This window comes from Mustela lutreola, chromosome 14 (genome assembly GCF_030435805.1).
Source record: "Mustela lutreola isolate mMusLut2 chromosome 14, mMusLut2.pri, whole genome shotgun sequence".
Taxonomy (NCBI): Eukaryota; Metazoa; Chordata; class Mammalia; order Carnivora; family Mustelidae; genus Mustela; species Mustela lutreola.
Window position 1 is genome coordinate 66,999,611 of NC_081303.1, and position 21,465 is coordinate 67,021,075.

Sequence of the window (21,465 nt, forward strand, 5' to 3'; positions counted from 1 at the left end):
TGGGGGAAGGGAAGAGAGAGGAAGCAGACTCCCTGCTGAGCTGGGCTGGGGCTCCATCCCACAACTCTGGGACCATGGCCTGATCCAGAGTCCAAGGCTTAACCGACTGCATCACCCAGGCACCCCCCTGACCACCACTACCCCTGGGCTAGTTTCTTCCCTCAAGTCTCAATTTCCTCAAAGACAACATAGAGATAATGGTGGTACCTTCTTCATAAGGGTTTCTTTGCCCAATTAAAGATCTTCTAGAACAGTTTGCTTAGTATCTGTGTGCGCAGAATCACAGCAGCAGTTTTACCTGGGATGATGATGGTGGCTGACAGGCGAAGGTTGACCCTATGGGAAATGGGGCCGAGGGCGGCTCCAGATTTGGGCGAGTGGGGGGAAATGCACAGAGAGAGTATCCAGGTGCAGAAGGAACCCGCTGGTGAGAACGGATCATGTTTTCATTTGGGGATTCTGAGTTTGAAGTGTCACAGCTCACTTAAATTGATCATCGCTGAGTACCAGGCACTAGCTGGTATTGTCACATTCCATGCATTGTCCCTTATATAATTCCCATAGCACCGAGATGGGGATTCTTAACACGTGGCAAGATCAAGCAGCTTGCCCAGCCGGTAAGCAGCAGAGCTGGGATTCGAACCCAGGCCTTTGTGTCTCCAGCGGCTGCACACTTTTGACTACTTTATGCACTGCTTCCTAAATATCTTGACTATGGTTAGGAGGTCCAGTCCTTTTGTGTGTGTGTGTGAATGTGCTTGTGTGTATTGCACACACATGCACTTTAGTGCTGAGGTGGTCTTTGGGGGAACATAATGGTTTGCGTTGCTTCCTGCCGAGGCAGTGGTCTGGGGCCAAGGGACCTCTCACTCGGGGTCCCTGTGTGGACATTTGTCCCCTGGACTTGGGGACCTCTTTTATGACATGTGCTCCCCTGAGCTTGTGCTCCGAGCCAGTGGCCCAGTGCTCACCTCTCCCCCGGTCTCATTCCTAGTCTCTCCCCACATGGTGTACTTGGTCTTGAAGTGCATTAATATCTCTGAACCTCAGTTTCCTCCTCTGAACAACTTAAGCAGTTACAGAATTACAAGAAGCATCAAAAAAGATAGATGTTTCTTGAGGAGAGGGGCTGTTTCTGATTTCTCAACATTCCTAGAGCCTGGGCCAGAGCTGGGCTTCACCTGCTGATCTCTGTGAATACGTGACCAACCGACTGTATAGATAGTTCTGTATGGTGCTGGGTCTGCCCCTTTTGTTTGATCCTACTGAGATGGCTTCCCTTTCCACTTACTGCTGTCCTGGATGGTCACCCCAGTTTTCATGCTTTGGGGATGACTCTGTTTAAACTTACAGTGTCGGCTAAACCACAATGGCAGAATTGGGCTACAGCCCCCGTGCCACGGGTTGGGTGTGTGCCCGTATATGTGGTGGGGGATGGGGAGGTGGTGGGAGGTGGCAGGTGTGGAGAGACAAGGGGGTCGACTGGATCATATGTCCTCTACAGACTTCCTTGGTGATGGAGAAAGGTGTTCTGAGACCCCGAGGGACGTGAGTTTACATGCAGTAAATGGAGCCCAGGCTACGGTTGAATCTTAAAGGCCAATGGATGGTGTAAGGAGGGGAGGACTTTGGGAGGAGATTAATTTGTGAGGGTGAAGCCTCACAAATGGGATGAATGCCCCATTACAGAGGCCCCAGAGAGCTCCCAGCCCCTTCTGCCCTGGGAGGATGCAAGGAATCTGAGACCTGGAAAAGGGCCCTCCCAGCACCTTGATCTTGGACTTCCAGCTCCCAGAACTGTGAGAAGTAAATTTCTGTTGTTTACAAGCCCCCCGGGTGGGGGCAGTCCGAGTAGACAGCAGGGTATGATGAGTGGCCTTTTAACAGGAATTTTCTCTTCTTTTATTAACAATGCTTCAAATGGCAACTTTTAAAAATATTTTTCCCCCTATCATTTCAGGTAGTGACACTTTCAGTAACCTGCATGTCACTTTAGTTGCTATTTAATTAAGACTTAACCTCTAAAAATGCACATTTAATACTCAGCATAAACCCTTGACTTGTTCCCTTTGAAGATAAACAGGTGAGATAGCTTCTTGAACTCTAAATTCTGTGATAATTAAGATTAGTTGCCATAGAGAGAAAGAGAGGGAGAGAGGCAGAAATGCATGAAAATGGACCATGCTTTCCATGTTTAGGAAATTCATTGAGTTAAATATTCAGGGCCATAAAATCTACCCAGACCCAGATACCTATTAATCTGCTGGCCACACAGTCTCCAGAGTGATCTTTCATTGTCAGGAAAGCCTTCTCTAATTGCTCCGCTCCTTTGCTCAGAAACTTCGTATGGCTCCCCGCTGTCCTGGGTACTGATGGTGTCCCAGACCCTCAGGCCCTGGCCCGACCTCCCTTTCCCAGCTCCTGTGCTCCCAGCTTGCCACATCGGCGGCAGATGGCGGCGCCTGCTGCTACCTGCCGCGGGCCAAGCCCCCCGACATTATTTACCCTTTGGATTCTCTCTCTCATCTTCTCGTGGCTTTGCGAGTTCCTGCTCGCTCTTCCAGAGCCAGTTCAAATTCCACATCCCATTTAAATGTTGGGCCCCTTTGGATTCTTCCAGACAGTTATTCTGTCTTTGTACTTTTAGGACAATTCTTATTATAATGCACCACAATTCCACATTTTCCCTACTAGACTGAGAGTAGCTCGGGACCCAGGGACCCACTTATTATATGAATGTGTACCATGCCTTCCATGAATATAGATCTAGTCACATGGTATCTAGCTCATCATGGGTCCTGAATCACTCTTGTTGGAGCAAATTAAGTGAATGGTATTACACGGCCAGTTAATAGTCTGTGTTATGAAGTAGGACGTTATCAAGATTTCTTCAGAGGACAAATGAGCCAACTGAGTATTGTCTTGGCGTGCCATATCAAAGCTGCAATTCTGGGACTCCTGGGTGGCTCAGTCAGTTAAACATCTACCTTTGGCTCAGGTCATGATCCCAAGGTCCTGGGATCGAGTCCCGAATTGGGCTCCTTGCTCAGCGGGGAGCCTGCTTCTCCCTCTTCCTCTGCCTGCTTGTGCGTGCTCTCTCTCTCTCTCTCTCTCTCTGATAAATAAATAAATAAATACAATCTTTAAAAAAATAAATAAAAGATGCAATTTTTTAAATTAAAAAAGTCCCCTTGTTGAAGGCGGATGTCTTTGCACACCCAGCTGTAGGAGTGTGAAACTAATCTGGAGCTTGCTGTTACCCCTCTGGTGAAGTAGTAGAAAGGGCACAGTTTGAGTCCATAACAGAGTCCTTTCTTTCACGATGCCAGTAACATCCTCTGGACACTCCAGACACTCAGCGGTGAGAGGCCTTATCATCTGGTGTTGCAGATGTGAGCTGTGGAGTGAGGCGGACGTGACTGGGTACCCAGCCTCCAGAAAAGTATTTAACAAAAGGTAGTAGCTGTTATTTTTGTGCAGTTTTGTAATGGCTCTGGGTTATGAACAGAATGTGTAACAGCAATGCAAAATGAGACACTAACATGTTTCCCCCAAGAAATAGCAAGTGAAGTAATCATTGCTGATTTTTCTTTTCACCACTTATTTGTGTGTGTGTGTGTGTGTGTGAGAGAGAGAGAGAGAGAGAGAGAGCGAGCGTGAGCACAAAAAGGGGGAGCAGCAGGCAGAGAGAGAGGCAGACTCTCCGTGGAGCAAGGAGCCCGATGTAGGACTCGATCCCAGGACTCTAGGATCATGCTCTGAGCCAAAGGCAGCTGCTTAACTGACTGAGCTGCCCAGGCACCTCATCATTACAGATTTGCTGGTGAGTTAAAATGTGGTTTGTTATTAGTAGCTGTTGGAGACTTGTCAGGGTCTAAACCCAGTCCCAGGAGATTTCCAAAAGAACTGCTTGACTAAGGTCATCCGGGGGAAGCTGCTCAGATACCTGTGGTTCGGAGCCCAGCGAGCCCGGCAGACAAGGTTCCTGGACTGAAGAGTCCCAGGATGTGTCTGGTGAGGCTGGGACACAGCTAGAACCCAGCTGCCTGGAGACAGACCTCCGGCTCCGCCACACGACGGGCACGCAGGGCAGGCAAACTCTGCCCATCTCTGCCAGATCGTAGGAGCCCAGCACCTCGTGTCCTGAATAGGAAACCCCTGAAAAGGAACTTCCTGGAGGCTTTACATGAAAGCTACATCCACAGCCGCCTCCTGATTCTGTCCCTATCGGACCTGTGACTCCCAAAGCTTGTCATTCATTTTGACTCTCAGAGGGTGAGTGTGTAGTCTCTGACGAATACGTTTATTAAAAATGGAATCTCCTGTCCCTGGTGTGTTCTTAGGGATTCCTCCCTCTGATCATGCATCAGCAAAGCAAAGAGTTGCTTTATTTAATGTACCCTGCTTTTATGTTTTGTTTTCTTTTTCTTGTTTAAAGAAAAGAAGTTTCTGTAGTCAGCTTACATACAGCGGACTGTGGAGCATGGGAAGGAGATGACAGTGTGGAAGTCTATGAAAGAGGCTGAGGTCTGACATGACTAGGGTGTTCCTGAAGGTTCCAAGAGTGCCCACAGGCTGGCCCCCAGCCCTCGTGATGGACCAGTGCCCCTTCTGAACTTTCAGAAGCTGCTCTGTTGTGAGAACTCATTCTCCTCCTCCCTCCTCTGAAAACCAGGAGTGGAGCGGAGGGGTAGGCTCGTGGCAGGGCCCTTGCATGGAGATCTAGCCAGAAAGAGTCTGGAGCCAGGAATGTGGGGCACTGAAGATTAGTCCTGGTGCTTTCCTAAACTGCTGTGCAACCTTGGACAAGCCCTTCACTCCCTCGTCCCAGGGAGTTTCACCATCCCTGAACCCAGGGAGCTACATCTGTGGGTCTTGGCTACCGTGGAGCCAGGCCCGGGACAAGCAGTAGGGCAGGAAAACAGCTGCTTCATCTCTGACTGAAAGGTGCACTTCGGCTGTACTCTTTTAACACCTTGTCCAAGGCAATGATGTGTGATTCTGAGACTGGTGCGATCTGGAACTGGCAGCCTGGAGGGCTGGGATAGCAGGAGTCACCAGGAGCTCAAGGGAGCTATAACCTGGAGACAGCAAAGCTCTGTGCTTCCTCGGGAGAGGAAGTGATGGGGCTCCTTTATTTATTTATCTGCTTTTTAAATTTATCTATTTAGTTTAATTTTTATTTTAATTCTAGTATGTTTGTTTTTTATTTCATTTTATTTTTTAAAGATTTTATTGATTTCTTTGACAGATTGAGATCACAAGTAGGCAGAGAGGCAGGCGGGGCGGGGAGGGGGTGTGGAGCAGACTCCCTGCTGATGCCAGGAAGCCGAGATCATGACCCACTGAGCCACCCAGGTGCCCCTGTTTTTTATTTTTTTAAATGTTTTAGACAATGTTTATTTTTTATCAAGTTTTCAATTTTAATTCCACTATAGTCAACGTGCAGCGTTATATTTGGTTCAGCTGTACAATAGAATGATTCAGAATTGCGTACATTACTCAGCACTTATCCTAGCCCGAGGTGCTCTTTAACCCCCCTCCCCTATTTCTCCCAACCTCCTTCCCCATCTTCCTCCTGGTGACCAGCAGTTTGTTCTCTATAGTTAAGAATTTGGTTTCTCAGTTTCTTCCTCCCCCTCTTTGTTCATTTGTTTTGTTTATGAAATTACACATGTAAGTGAAAAGCACATGGTTTTTGTCTTTCTCTGACTTCTTTCATTTAACATTAGACTCTCTAGCTTCATCCATGCTGCTGCAAATGGCAAGATGTCATTCTTTTTTATAGCTGAATAGTACTCCATTGTATACATTTGGCACATCTTCCTTATCCGTCACCAATGGGCACGTGGGCTGCTTCTATAACTTGGCTATTATAGATAATGTTGCTATAAACATAAGGGTGCATGTATCCCTTCGAATCAGTGTTTTCATATTCCTTGGCTAAATACGTGCTAGTGTGATCACTAGCATTGAATCACTAGGATTGAAGGGTAGCTCTATTTTAAATTTTTTGAGGAACCTCCATACTGGTTTCCACAGTGGCCACCCCAGTTTGCATTCCCAGCAACACTGCACGAGGGTTCCTTTTTCTCCACATCCTCGCCAACACTTGTTGCTTCTTGTGTTTTTGGTTTCGCCATTCTGACGGGTGTGAGGTGATATCTCGTTGTAGTTTTGATATCTGCATTTCCCTGATGTGATGGCTGATGTTGAGCATCTTTTCATATGTCTGTTGGCCATCTGTCTGGTTTCATTGGGAAAATGTCTGTTCAGATCTTCTGCCCGCTTTTTAATTGGATTATTTGTTTTTTGGTTTGATTTGGGTGAGTTCTTTATGTATTTTAGCTACTAACCCTTTATCAGGTATGTCATTTTCAAGTATCTTCTCCCATTCCATAGGTTGTCTTTGCTGTGCAGAAGCTTTATTTTGATGTAGTCCCAATAGTCTATTTTATTTTATTTTTTTTAAGATTTTATTTATTTATTTGAGAAAGAGAGAGAGATTGAGAACACAAGAAGGGGAGGGTCACAGGGAGAAGCAGACTCCCTGCTGAGCAGGGAACCTAATGCAGGACTCGATTCCAGGACTCCAGGATCATGACCTGAGCTAAAGGCAGTCATTTAACCAACTGAGCCACCCAGGTGCCCTCAGTAGTTTATTTTGTTTTTTATTTCCCCTGCCTTAGGAGACATATCTAGAAAAAAGTTGCTATGGCCGATGTTAGAGAGATTCCTCCCTGTGCTCTCTTCTAGGATTTTCATGGTTTCGGCTCTTACATTGAGGTCTTCATCCATTTTGAATTTCTTTTTGTATATGGTGTAAGAGAGTGGTTCAGTTTCATTCTTTTGCATGTAATTGTCCAGTTTCCCCAGCACCATATGTTGAAGAGACCGCCCTTTTCCCTTTGCCTATTTTGCCTTTGGCCAGTACCATACTGTTTTGATCACTACAGCTTTGCAGTGTAACTTAAAATCTGAAATTGTGATGCCTCCAGTTTTGTTCTTCTTCTTCAAGACTGCTTTGGCTCTTTGAGGTTTTTTGTGGTTCCAAACAAATTTTAAGATCATTTCTTCTAGTTTTGTCAAAAATCCTGTCGGTATTTTGATAGGGATTCCAGTAAATCTATAGATTGCTTTGAATAGTTTGGACATTTTAACAATATTTGTTCTTCCAGTCCGTGAGCATGGACTAACTTCCCATTTCATTGTCTATCTCCAATTCCTCTCTCATCAGTGTTTTACAGTTTTCAGAGTACAGGTCTTTCACCTCCTTATTTAAGTTTATTCTTAAATATTTTATTATTTTTGGTGAAATTGTAAATGGGATTGATTTCTTGACTTCTCTTTCTATTGCTTCATTATTAACGTATAAAAATGCAGTGGGCTTATGTACATTGATTTTGGATCCTAATGGGGGGTCCTTTTACGTAAGTTGGTCAGGGAAGGCCAGCCTGGGGGATGACATAAAGGAGAAGAGTGGGGGCATGAACAAAAGATCCCAGGGTTGGGGGGATGTGCCTGACCTGTTAGAGGAACAGGAAGGTGTGGCTATGGGAAAATGAGGTGTGATTGGAGATGAAGTCACAGAGGTGGGCAGGGGACATAGCCCACAGGCCCTGAGGCTGTGCTAAGGAATTTAGCTTTTATTCTAAGTGACACATGAAGCTACTGATGGTTTGGGCCGTGGGATGATAACTGATGGGTGTTTTACAAAGTTCCTTCTGGCTGTTGTGAGGTGAACAGACTGTCGAGGGGGCAAGAGTGGAATTGAGGGTGACCAGGTGGCCCAGTGGATGTAGCCATAATCAGGAAGCAGGTGATAGTGGCTTGGTCGAACAGATTTATATTTTGCAAATAGAATCTGCCAAGTATGGGGTGTGAGAGAAAAGAAACAAAGTGATTCCAAGATTTTTGATCTGAATGGGAGAATGTTTTACATTTACTAAAATGAGGAGCCATGGGGAGGGAGGGGCTAGTGTGGCGATTGCTATTTTCTGGCTCAGGTGTGCTAAACTCAGGCTGCCTGTTTCATGTCCCAGTGCCAACATTTAGAAGGCAATAGGATGTATGAATCTGGAGGACATGGCTTCGCTTAGCACTGGAGATAAGAAATTTGGGTGTCATCAGATGATATTTTAACCCCTGGGCCCCAAGGGGCATCAGAGATTGAATGCAGAGAAAGAATGTAGGGAGAAAGCCAGGACCGACTCCAGGGTCCCTCTAACATTTAGAGGTTGGGAAGGGGAGGAAGAGGCAGCAAGGGAGACTGAGATGGGACAGCCAGGGAGGAAGGAGAAAAATGTAAGAATGTGGGATCCTGGAAGCTGAGTGAGCATCAAAAATGTTGGCCAAATCTCCCAATTCTTTTTCTTGTTGGTACTGCTTTGCCACAGCTCATGTAACTGGTAGCATTTAGATGGTTACCAGTCTTCTGCGGGTAAACAGTAAATGAGTAAATGAGCTGGACTTCATCAGTGGTTCTGGGTAATGCTATCATAGGGAACTGTTTAAAGAACTCTGCCCCCCCCTCTTTTTTTAAGATTTTATTTATTTATTTGACAGAGAGAAATCACAAGTAGATGGACAGGCAGGCAGAGAGAGAGAGGGAAGCAGGCTCCCTGCTGAGCAGAGAGCCCGATGCGGGACTCGATCCCAGGACTCCGAGATCATGACCCGAGCCGAAGGCAGCGGCTCAACCCACTGGGCCACCCAGGCGCCCCAGAACTCTGCCCTTTAAGGAGAAATGAGAGCCCTGGCTTGTGAAGAGCACCTTTGTCACATGCATAAAGGAATATTAGGGAGTCAGAGTTTCAGAGCGGGAAAGCCTACTTGAAACCACTAGTCCCAGCCACTGCTTCTGTGGGAATGAAAACAAACTTGTCCAAAGTCAACTGGCCCCTTTGACAAAGGTGATGTTAGGACACAGTCTCTTCACTCTCAGCCCACACTTGGCAGAACTGCATGTTGCAGACCAAGGCATTTCCAGTGATCGGCTCCCCCAGACTGACTGAGCTGCAGGATGTGAAGGTAGCTTGACTGAGCAGTGAGGTATAAATGAATGAGCCAAGCTTTGGGGCCAAACCAACCTGGAGTGAATCCTGTGTCCAGCTCTTACTAGATGAGCATCAAGGTGCTTGACTCTGAACCTTGCTCTCTGTCACGTGGCGTTGTCACCTATCACAGCTGATGTGCTGGTGCGAACCCTCTGACCCACCCCACGTGGTGCCGACAGTAAGTGGGAGCTTCCTCCCCACCAAACCCTGCTGCTGCTTCCTTCCAACGCAGTGGTTATGAGAAGCAAATTGGAAGGCTCCTCCCAAACCTTGAAGGAAGCCAAGACCTCAGAAAGCAAACCAAAAACAGTATTCTGTGTGGATGTGTGTAATTTAAAGCTTTGTTTTGTTCTGAAAGTAATGGCCCAACTCAAATGTCTGTAAGTAAACCGTGAACACATTAGAGCCATCCCTCTGAGAAGACATGGGGTGATAAGACTGAGAATGATTAAGTAGAACAGAAGTCCTTTGACAATTCTTATTTTTTTAAAGGATATATATATATTTGAAAGAGAGAGAGTGTGTAGGGGCAGGGGCAGAGGGAGAGAATCTCAAGCAGACTCCCTGCTAAGCGGGGCTCCATCCATAACCGGTGAGATCATGTCCTGAGCCCAAACCAAGAGTTGGGACACTTACCTGACTGAGATATCCAGGCACCCCAGCCCTCATTTTAAAATCAAAACCTAGTTCTTCTGAGTTCTTCCCTGACTATGATGCTTTGGGGAAAAACATGGAAAATGCAGAAAAGTATGAAGAAGAAAATAAAAGTAATACATAATTCCATAACCACTATTATTTTTTGGGTGAGCTTCCAGTCTTTTATATGAATATTTGGCCATGGGCCACTCAAATGTCCCTTCAGCAGAGAGCTGATGAGCAACTTGGAAGTGGCCTCAGCATTTGAACCAAAGTCCCACTTTCTTGAGCTGGCCCCAGCTGGTGCCTGAGCATGGCTGCCTGTGTACCACAACAGCTGGGCAATTTTTCAGGCAGTTTCTCCTCAGATAGCTGTTGGGTTTTTATTTGGCTTTGGGACATATGTAGTATCTACATTTTTATGTAGACTGATGGGATAATTTTTTTCCTTTTTTGACTTCTTCCAGTGTTTTTATGCCTGAAAAATCTTTCTTGTCCAGAGATCAGGCAAATCTTCAACTACATTTTCTCCTTTTGTTAATAGTTTTGTTTTTTAAGTCTTTAATCTGTCTGAAGTTCATTTTGGTTTATGGTGTCAGGTGAAGGATCTAGATAGAGCTCTTCTTAAATAGATTCCCTAGCAACACGTCCTGCTTGACCAAAGGCAAGTTACTTCATCTTCTTTTTTTTTTTTTAATATTTTATTTATTTATTTGACAGAGAGAGAGCACAAGTAGTCAGAGAGGCAGGCAGAGAGAGAGAAGGAAGCAGGCTCCCCGCTGAGCAGAGAGCCCGATGCGGGACTCGATCCCAGGACCCTGAGATCACGACCTGAGCCGAAGGCAGCAGCTTAACCCACTGAGCCACCCAGGCGCCCCACTTCATCTTCTTTTAACGTCCATTTTCTTATTCAGAGAGGATCAAGGAAATCCTACTACACGGGGATTAGGTTGAAGAAAAAACAGGTCATTGATATGAAAGCATTTTACAAATGCTCTAGGAATGTTGGTTTTTGCAGTTGTGATTAAGTGAGAAGATCAGTGTGATTGTTTCTTTGGCATAGTCTTGTCCCTGTCCACTTATGAGAACAAGACCAACAGGGCTGGGCCCCAGGATCCCAACAAACCCAAGGTATTGGGCCCACAGAGAGGTTTTAGGATGCCACAGAGGAGTTGAAATGTAGGCTGTTTATAGTAAATATAGTTCAAGGCTGCATATGTTTATGGATGAGGAGCAAAGGAGAAGTTCAGAGTCTGTATTGGAGAGGGAATGGTGATCTATCAGGGAAAGTGGCCAAAGCCTTTCACGAGAAGATAATATCTGATGAAGGGAAACATTTAATTATTTGTTTCTGAAATGCTAAAGGACCACAGAGCAGGTGGAAGTTCAGGAATGATAGAGACACATGGCCTGGCATGGGAAGAGAGAGGGTTTCCCGGGCATGCTGTGCTGTTTCAGAGCTGGCTTCCGGGGCTCGTCAAAGTCTGGCTCAGAAGGGTGAGTTAAAGAGTGCTGTCTTGGTGTGGTCAAGGATTCAATCCTCCATTTAGACAAGAAGAGACCTGTCTTATTTCTCATCAGAGGGAGATGCAAAGGAAGTTTCCTGGCAGATGGAACCAACTCTTAACCACCGAGGAGAGAATAGCTGAAGATCTAACATTGTATGGAAGGCTCTCCAAAGTTAACCCTTTCACCTCTAAATTATTTACTCGCTTGTTTTCTTTTTTCCTCTTTTTAAATCTACAAGCATGTTTAAAATGTGTTTAACAAGGGAAGGCTACAGGAGGTCTGGGTTCTGGTGGAACTCCTAAAATAATCCTGAGCGTAGGAAATGGTAGGAGAGAGAGAAGTATGGAAGAAGAAAAAGAAGATGAAAAAATGCATTTCTGGGGCAGCTGGGTGACTCAGTGGGTTAAGCCTCTGCCTTTGGCTCAAATCATGATCTCAGGGTCCTAGGATCGATCCCTGCATTGCGCTCTCTGCTCAGCAGGGAGCCTGCTTCCTCCTTTCTCTCTGCCTGCCTCTCTGCCTACTTGTGATTTCTCTTTCTGTCAAATAAATGAATAAAATCTTTAAAAAAAAAAGTGAGGAACTCTGTCTCCTTCATTTTTGATTTAGGGAGTTTAGTACAGACAGCAGGATGCTGTGGGTGCTATATGTACTGGCTGGTTGAGTTAGGGAGGGCACAGACTAGAGAAATTTCTTTTGGTTAACCAAGAGTTAACATGGTGTTCTTGAAGAGTAATTGGTGGTGGCTGAGTTATGGTAACACTGCACATTCCCCACTAAGTGCACATTTCCTGTGCAAGACATGGATTTGATGGGGCCTTTTCAAAGTAGGTGACTTAGGCAGTTCTTTTTATTGGGGGGCAAGTCAAGATAATTTGGTCTGGCTTTGGAACCCAGTTTCCCATTATTCCTCATCATGGGGCCTTCGTCCTAGCCAGGCACGTCTACTTATTTATTTCCCCAGTCTGAATAGAATGCACAGATCCTGTCTCTATACCTTTGTGTATGCTGTTCCTTGCAAAGCCTGTACCCTCTCCTCTCCCCTGCCCTGAGATCCTACTCTACTTCAAGACCCAAATCTAGCTGCTTTTGTAAAACTGTCTCAAAAGCCTTCTGACTTTCCTCCTTTCCCTGCACTCTCCCCTCTGAATTTCTCCCCTTGCTGTACTGTGTATGTAATTTATTCACACTCACAGAATCTGATGTAAAGTTAGTGTTTTGTATGCATATATTTAAATCTCCCAACTACATAGGGGCACCTGGGTGGCTCAGTTGGTTAAGTGTCCAACTCTCTCTCTCTTTTTTTTTTTAAGGTTTATTCATTTATTTGAGAGAGAGAAAGAGAGCACATGGCTGCGCACATGAGTTGGGGGAGGGGCGGAGGGAGATGGAGAAAGAGAGTCCTCAGGCAGACTCCCTGCTGAGCACAGAGCCTGACATGGGGCTCAACCCCAGGACCCGAGATCATGACCTGAGACAAAATCAAGAGGCAGACTTTTAACAAACTGAGCCACCCTCAATTGTTCAACCCTTGATTTCGGCTCAGGTCATGATCTGAGGGTGGTGAGATCAAGTCCCATGTCAGACTCCATGCTGGGCATGGAGCCTGCTTGAGGGTCTTTCTTTCCCTTTTCCTCTGCCCCTTCCCCCTAAAAAATCCAAACCCAACCAAACCAAAACAAAAGAACTCCCAACTAAATGATATATTTCTTATTGTCTGAGACCTAGTTTTATATTTTCTTATTAGCCTCCTCATCACCCCCCCCCCCCACCATAGTGCTTTGTATAAATTTGGCCCCAGACCAGGTACCCAAAAGTTATTTGATAATTTGATGATTTCAGAAGATTCCATGGTGCTCATCTCCAGGTAAATTCTCTTTCAAATAATTTGATGATTTCAGAAGATTCCATGATACTCATCTCCAGGTAAATTCTCTTTGTGATGCTAACAAGGCAGGAACAAAGGCAATCTTTGATTTAGCTTTGCACACGGAGCCTACCAACAAGGGGAACAAAATCATTGCTGTGAGGGTATGTAAGCAACGGGTCAGTGTTCCTCTTTCCAAATTCTACTGGTAAATCGGGCATACAAGGCAACCGAGGCATGAGCCTGTCTTCTGTGTGCAGGCCGAGTGTGGAAGATAGTAAGACCCTGATGACTATGGGACTGCGTGGTGAATATGATAGAAGTGCATAGAAAGCGGTGTGGGAGCCCCGAGGGAGGGTGTTAAAATAGATGATCAGGGAGGATTTCCTGGAGGATGCAGTGCTCGACTTAAATTTAGGCATGGAAGAGAGGGAGGAAAAGATTTTGTTCACCATCACAGTCCAAGTCAAGAAAGGGTGTGTGGGGAAATGTAGAAAGGGAACTTTTCTAAGATAAAGTTATTTTACAAAGCAGCAGCATTGGGAAATCAAGGGAATTTAATTACAACTGCCTCACGAGCAGATTTGAAAAGGAGTGGGAGGCTCATGGAAACCTTAATTGCTGAGAAAAGTTAAGAGGAGAAATATGACAGAAGTAATAGGTCTGTATGTATGTCATGTCTGATTTGTCATTTTTGTAGACAGGCACTCTGCCTCTTGCCTTCTAGGTTAGAGAAAGAAAGATCCTTCAGCTGCTAAGGTGAAGATACCATTTAGGATGCAGAAATGGGACTTGGAAGTACTCCTGATTCCTTTTAGGGCAGAAAAGGTCCATCTCAGGTTACCTCATTGCAAAGAAGAATAATAAGCATTTGTTCAGCGATAATAATGTGTGAGGTGCCTAAAGGAGCCCCAAATGAGGCTAAATAATTTCTTCCTTCCTTCACAAAATAAAAAACAGCTTGCCTGATTTCTCTTCCAATTTATTTTTGTGGTTTTCCATTCCTTTGGAAATCCAGGAGGATGCTTATTTTATGAGGTTTTGTAGACCAGCCCTTCCATATTCAAAGAGGGTACTCTTGTATGCAATAAGCTGGGTCTTTAAGATGAATGCAATATGCAGGAAAATGTGATGAATGATATGGCATTAACAACTTTTAGTTTGTAAAGTGGCTGCATGTTGAAGGCATCTGGAAAAATTGTAAATCACAGCACATCCAGAGCATAGGTGACAGATGTCAAGGTAGAGGAGTGGCCAACTGAGAAGGATGGAACTAGAACTCCTGGGTTCCACATAGGTATTTCTAGAGAGAGGGAAAGATGTAAGTTTCAGCTTAGAGGAGCTAGAGAAATCAAATCTGTTGGTACACAAAAAAGAGAACCAATGTGGCTAAGAAAAGAAAAGACTACATACCTGAGTAGCAGAGTAGGTTAGACCACCTCCAAGGTTCTTCCCAACTCAAACTTTGATTACATGACTCCCTGAATAAGGATTTAATGAGCTTTTTTCATAGACACTATGTCATAGGCAAACAGAGTCCTTGGATATATATATATATATATACACACATACGTATATGTATATATATATGTGTGTGTATGTATACACATACACACATACATAGAAATTATATACAACTTAATTATATAATTAATATATATTAATATATTTAGTTTATTTATAAAATCTATATATATTATCTATTATAACTATTAAAGTTCAGGAAAGTTATATATATAATTATATTTAATATAATGTTATATGAATATACATAATATTTATATATAATATACAAATATACATATAAGGTATATAAATATATAATTATAGAAATGTAATTATTTAATATATATAATTTTCCTGAGCTTTAATACTTACATTTGTGCAGTACTTTACAGTTTGTTGGGACTTAATCTCACAGAATCTATTTGTTATCTGTTGCCAAAATGACACCATGTAACAAAGACCCATGCCATCTCACTGCCATACAACAATAAGTGTTAGTCATGTGTCCAGAGGTTTCTTAGGTGACTGTGAATCTTGGCTAGCCTTGTTCACTTAGTTGGAGATGGGCTGCTATCAGTTGATCTAGGAAGGCCTTAAGCTGAGGTGACTTGGGTGACTCAGCCCTGCTCCATGTCTCCTATCTTTCAACAAGCCAACCCAGACATGTCCTCAGGTGGCAGAAGAGGCACAAGAGAGAAAGCAGAAACATGCTAGTCCTCATACACTCATAGACTCACCAGAGGAAGTCACAGGGATGAACTCCGTGTCAAGGTATGCAGAAATGTGCTTCATTCCTTTTATTAGAGCAGTTACAAAGCTACTTGATAAAGACTATAGATATGGGTGATTATAGCAATCTACTACAGAAATATTGCCTCACTTAATCCTTCCTGTGTAATGCATTACCCTTGAAGACTGGTATTATTCCTGCTTTTCAGATTAAAACATGGACACCAAAGAGGTCAATAATTTTTCTGAGGTCATGTGGGCCAGAGGAACTGGGATTTTTATCCTCCTGTTATAAAATCAAGGCACTTCCTTTTGTTCTGCTCATGCTTAATTAAGAACATGAGTCCCAGGAGTTTTGTCAGAGACTTCCTAGAGGTAGATTGGTAAAGTATGTAGCCCTCACTGTTGTGTGAGTTGGGAGAATACACAAACTTCTACTTATCTATTCTTACCCTTCTAAAATAATGTATTTTAATATTTATATTTATATTTATTTATAAGATATAAATAATATATCGATTCAAGGAATTTACTAGTCATCTAAAAAACAGTTTTTTGTGATTACGTGGTTGCTTTTTGTATTTGTCAGAGTGGGCTAAATGCTGTAACTAAGTATCCTTACATCTTAGTGGTGTAGTGAAAAGTTTATTTTTTTGCTCGTAATGGCCAGAACTCAGACCACATCTAATAATAAACAAGAGTAGAAAATATAATTGAACTGTATGGAGAAAAGAGAATACTGATATACACTTAGCAAGACTCAAATGAATGGACCAAGTTTCGCAGGAAGACTAGGAAATAAGTATTAGTAATAGAAGGTATAGCAAAGAAAGATAGAAAAGAGGAGCCCAGAGCTTGAGACTTCATCCAAGGAAATGTGTAGGCCCTTGGCTCTAAGATATTATGTACAAATGTACTCTCTACTCTGTAGGCAGGATGACCATTATGAATTAGGAATTTAAGAATTTATATCTGATTATGTCATTCAGTGTCTACCCTAAGAATAAATGATTAACGTGTGTTACACAGTCTTCCAAAATGTATCCCATCTGTCCAGCCTGATCTACTGCATCTTCCCATTTACCCTTCTGTTACTTAACTATAATGGTCTTTTTTATTTGCCTTAAATGTAAGAATCTATCATCTGTAGGCCATTAATCATGCTATTTTTTCCATTTGCTCAGAATCTTCTTTTATGAAACTCACTTCTCAATCTTTCTTTTTCTGGCTAAGATTTACAGATTTGTCAGTTCTCAGCTTAAAAAATTATACACCCTCCTAACAACCAGAGATAGGTCCAAAATTAAGAAACCATAGCAGAGATCCAAGAAACTCAGAGAACACCCAACAGAGAACACCTCACAGGATAAATACCAAAACACACACGTTTATATATATCATTCAAACTGTTAAAAACAAAGAGATATTCTTGGAGACAGCTAAGAAAAAAGACACGTTGCATTTAGATAACAACTACAGCAGACTTCTTGTCGGCAACTATATAAGTCAGAAGGCAATGGAATAGCATTCTTAAATTGCTGAAAGAAAAAAAAAAAGGTCAACCCAGAATTCCATACCCAAGAAAAATAACTTTTGAAAATGAGAGAGAAATAGAAATCTTATCAGACAAACAAAAACTGAAAGAATTTAATTCCAGCAGACCTAGGAGTGCAAAAATGTCAAGGGAAGTTCTTCGGGCAAATGAAAATGATATCAGAAAGACTCTTGGATCTACACGAAGAAATAAAGAGCACTAAAAATAGAATAAATGATAAATTTAAATACATTATTTCTTACGGGGTGCCTGGGTGGCTCAGAGGGTTAAGCATCTGCCTTCAGCTCAGGTCATGGTCTCAAGAGTCCTGGGATCAAGCCCTGTGTTGGGCTTTTGGCTCAGCAAAGAGACTGCTTCCCTCTCTCTGCCTGCTTCTCTGCCTACTTGTGATCTCTCTCTCCCTCTGTGTCAAATAAATTAATAAAATCTTATAAATAAATAAATATATGAACCACATCTTCTCTATCCATTCATCTGTGGGTGGACATGTAAGTTCTCTCCATAGTTTGGCTATTGTGGATGTTGCTGCTATAAACATTCGGGTCACTACGTTTGTATCTTTAGGGTAAATACCCAGTAGTGGGATTGCTGGGCCGTAGGGCAGCTCTATTTTCAACTTTCTGAGGAAGCTCCATGCTGTTTTCCAGAGTGGCCGCACCAGCTTGTGTTCCCACCCGCAGTGTAGGAGGCTCCCCTTTCTCCACAACCTGTAAGTCCCTGACTGGTTAATTGTAGCCATTCTGACTGGTGTACCGTGGGATCTCACTGTGGTTTTGATGTGTATTTCCCTGTGGCTTGCTTTTTATTAACAATGTATTTTGAAGAATAGGATTTTTAATACTATGCAGCCATCAAAAGAAATGAAATCTTGCCATTTGTGATGACGTGGATGGAACTAGAGGGTATTATGCTAAGTGAAGTAAGTCAGTCAGAGAAAGACAATTCTCATATGAGCTCTCTGATATGAGGAAGTTGAGATCCAGGCAGTGGGGCCGTGGAGGGAAGGGAGGGAAAATATGAAACAAGATGGGATTGGGAGGGAGACAAACCATAAGAGACTCTTAATCTCACAAAACAAACTGAGGGTTACTGGGGGGAGGGGAGTAGGAAGAGGGTGGTTGGGTTATGGACATTGGGGAGGGTGTGTGCTATGGTGAGTGCTCTGAAGTGTGTCAACTTGGAGATTCACAGACTTGCACCCCTGGGGCAAATAATACATTATATGTTAATTTTAAAAAAGAGAAAGATTAATAAATAAATAAATAAATAAATACATTATTTCTTGAAATATTTTTCTGCTGTGTTTTCTCCTTCTGGGATTCCAAATACATGCATATTAGCATGTTCAATATTGTCCCACCATTCCTGGGTGCCCTATTTTTTTTTTCAACTCTTTTTTCCTTTGGGTTTCAGTTTGGATAATTTCTACTGATCTAGCTTTAGATTTACTTATTCTTTCCCTGGCTATTTCAAGTCTACTGATGTGCCCATTCAAAGCATTCTTTATTTCTCTGAGTAAGGTTTTCATTTCCAGCATTTCCATTTGATTCTTTTTTACAGCTTCCCCTCTCTTGATGGAAGTTACCCATCTAATCATGTGTGTTTCCCACCTTTTCCACTAGAGTCTTTTAATATAGTAATTATATTTATTTAAAATTCCCTGTTTGAGGGCATCTGTGTGGCTCAGTCAGTTGAGCATCTGCCTTCGGCTCAGGTCATAATCTTAGGGATCAAGTCCCATATCGGGCTCTCTGTTGAGTGGGAAGTCTGCTTCTCTCTCTCTCTCCTTCTGTGCTCTCTCTCTTTCTCAAATAAATAAATAATATCTTTAAAAAAATAAAATTGCGTTTGATGGTTCTTACATCTGTGTCATCTCTGAGTCTGGTTCTGATGATTGCTTTGCCTCTTGACAGTGTTTTTCTTATTTCCTCATATACCGTGTAATTTTTTTGACGAAACCCAGAGGTCTTGTATAGGGTATCAGAGACTGAGTTAAATAGTCGTTACACCTGGAAGTGGGCATGTCTTTCTGATTCTTAGCATTTAGTGTGGGGGACTGAGTGTGCCTTCTTAGCAGTTGAACCAGTCTGGGTCTTGTTGCTATGGTTACTTTCAGTAGGATAGTTTTTAAATTCCTCTGGGGTTTAGGGTGGTGGCTGGTTTGCTAGAAGGTATTTTTCCCTCAGTGTCTGCTGTACCCTCAGGTGTAGATCTTCCCTTTGCACTATGCTTCTGTGGGGGTGTCTCCCATGCTTTTGCACCCTTTGAGCAGTAGAATACTCTCACTTATTACTAGATGTTTGTTGGCCTCGTGGTAGGGAAGCATTCTCTGATGTTCTAATTAAGTGTCAGTTGTAGACAGGTCTTAGTGTCTCTGGATCTTGGAAGTGGTGCTTTTGTAGTGGTTGTCCTTTACCTTTAGCTATAGGGCTGAGTCTAGAATATATTCCTGCTCCTTCCCAAGGCTATAGAGTTTGCCCCTCCACCCCTAGATCCTTTGCCCCAGCTTCAATAGCTTTTTCACCAGCACCCTAAGATTGACAGGGTTGTTGCCATTCTACCAACATTTCAAGGCTAGATTTGATAAGGGATAAGAATCCAGGTGGAATTTCATGCATTTCCCAGAGCTACTCCTTTTCCCCAGGCTTACATCACAGAGGATGCTACCTGAAGACTCATGTCCTGTTTCCCATCTTTTTTGTGTATACTTAAATGAGGTCTGTGGAGGAAAACCCACAAGAGGGTAGGAATTTGCTTTTGTCTATGTCCCCAGGGGTTCTATAGTCTCTTGCTGACCTAAGCTCAGCCTTTAGAAATTTGTTGACATTTTTAGCTGAATCATTTTGATCTGGGCCCAGTGGCATTGGCCCCAGATAATAAAGTGCTTATATTTATCTCTCTCTGGAGGTGCCTGTAGTTTCCTTGGATTTGGGGTTAGCTGGTTATCCTGCAGTCCTAGCTCTCCAATAGGTTCAAGAAAAGTTGTGATTTTGCAGATTGTCCAACAGTTTTTTTGGCCGTAAGGGTAGGAGTCACGTTCTTTCCAGTTCTCTACATCCTAAGTGGGAAGATAACACATAATTCTTAAAACATTTGCTATCAATTTTTTCATTTTATAAGAGTGTAGTACAGTATTTATTGTAGTATCAATTCAGACCATCTGTATCAGAATGGTAAGTTTATTTAAAATGCTGATTCTGAAGCCAACTCCAGGCTTATAAACCTTAGTCTAAGGGACATTCATTTTACCAAGGTCCGCAGGTAATCCTCATGCATTTTGAAATTTGACAATTGTTGAATTCAAAATTAGCCATGAACATTTATTGGCACTTATAATGTACCAGGCTTAATACAAAGATTATCTTATTTAAATCTCATGACAAACCTATGATATAAGTACTGTTATCATCCTCTTTGTAGACTATGCAGCCGGGTCTTGAAGAAGTTAATTGGTGTGTCCAAGGTAACACAGCTGGGATGTGGCAGAGGCCAGATTTGAACCCAGATGGTCTGATTCTAAAGCCCAACTTCTTTTTAAAAATTGAGATATAGTTCAGATCTCTATCATTTTAAGTGTACAATCAGTGGTTTTTATTATAATCACAAGATTATATAATCGTCACCACTCATTCTGCATTTTATTTTTGTCACCCCCAAAAAGAAATTTGGTATCTGCTGGTAGTCACTCCCCATTCCCCACCCCCTCCAGCTCCTGGCAACCATGAATTTACTTTCTATCTCTATGGATTTGTCTTTTCGGGACATTTCATGTCAATGCAGTCATGCAATATGTGGCCTTTTTTGTCTGGCTTTTTTCATTTAGTACAGCCAGAGATCATAACCGCTGAGTCAGAAAATTAGAAACGGGATTGTATCTGCTTAGACAAAAAGGACTTATACCTGTCAGCTTGCTAGTGCAGGAGGAGTCAAGATACCCAGGAAACAAAAAGATAAGAATGCCATTCAGTTTAATGAAGACTAATAAAGACTACGTGTGTGCCCTGGAGAGCAGTTTCACGTGTGAGAGCAGGGGATATCTAGGTTGTGGTCTGGGAGTTCAGGGTTGGGTGTCCACTGCCGGTTCCAGCCACTGGTGGCCGAGTTACCCCTTGGGCCCCAGATGCCTGGAGCAGCAGGAGAAGCCCACGGACACCGAGGAGGCAATGGGCATTTGAGTTTTGTCAACGTGGATGCATCTGCAGAAGCCCCAAGTCCACGACCCTGGCAAGCCCCGCAATAATGTGCAGCTCTGTGCTGGGATGGAGAAGTACTCCCGACCCTGAATGTAAAGTCAAGTTCTTGGAGCCTCAAGAAATGGTGATGGAGCTGCAGAAATGCCTTCGTCAGGAGGTTTGGTCAGAAGTTCCCGTGCTTTGCAAAAGTTCGTGGGTTTGGTTTGTTAGTAGAAGTTGAAATGAAGAATTGGCATTAACGTAGAAAACAATTTGAGTACCCCCCAGAGAGCGAAATCTATGGTGAGCTATTCCATATTGGTGCCTGTCAGAATGACCCCCGAGAGTATGATAAAACTCTATGCCTGGGTTTCTCTTCCAGAAAGTTCTGGTTTTGGGGTCTGCATGTCCTTGTGATGCCAACAGGCATCCTCA

At 43.2% G+C, this 21,465-nt stretch overlaps 1 protein-coding gene across 7 annotated transcripts in view; it reads left to right on the forward strand.

Annotated features, from left to right (window-relative positions):
• RXRG (retinoid X receptor gamma) overlaps positions 1-21,465 on the forward strand; it is a 213,299-nt gene that overhangs the window by 88,484 nt on the left and 103,350 nt on the right. For 6 of the 7 annotated variants that reach the window (XM_059146737.1, XM_059146738.1, XM_059146741.1 and 3 more), the window contains one exon: positions 17,506-17,582. The exons of the other annotated variant lie outside the window; for it this stretch is intronic. The gene's annotated coding sequence lies outside the window, so the exon portion shown is untranslated. The remainder of the gene's footprint in view (positions 1-17,505; positions 17,583-21,465) is intronic. 7 annotated transcript variants of the gene reach the window in all.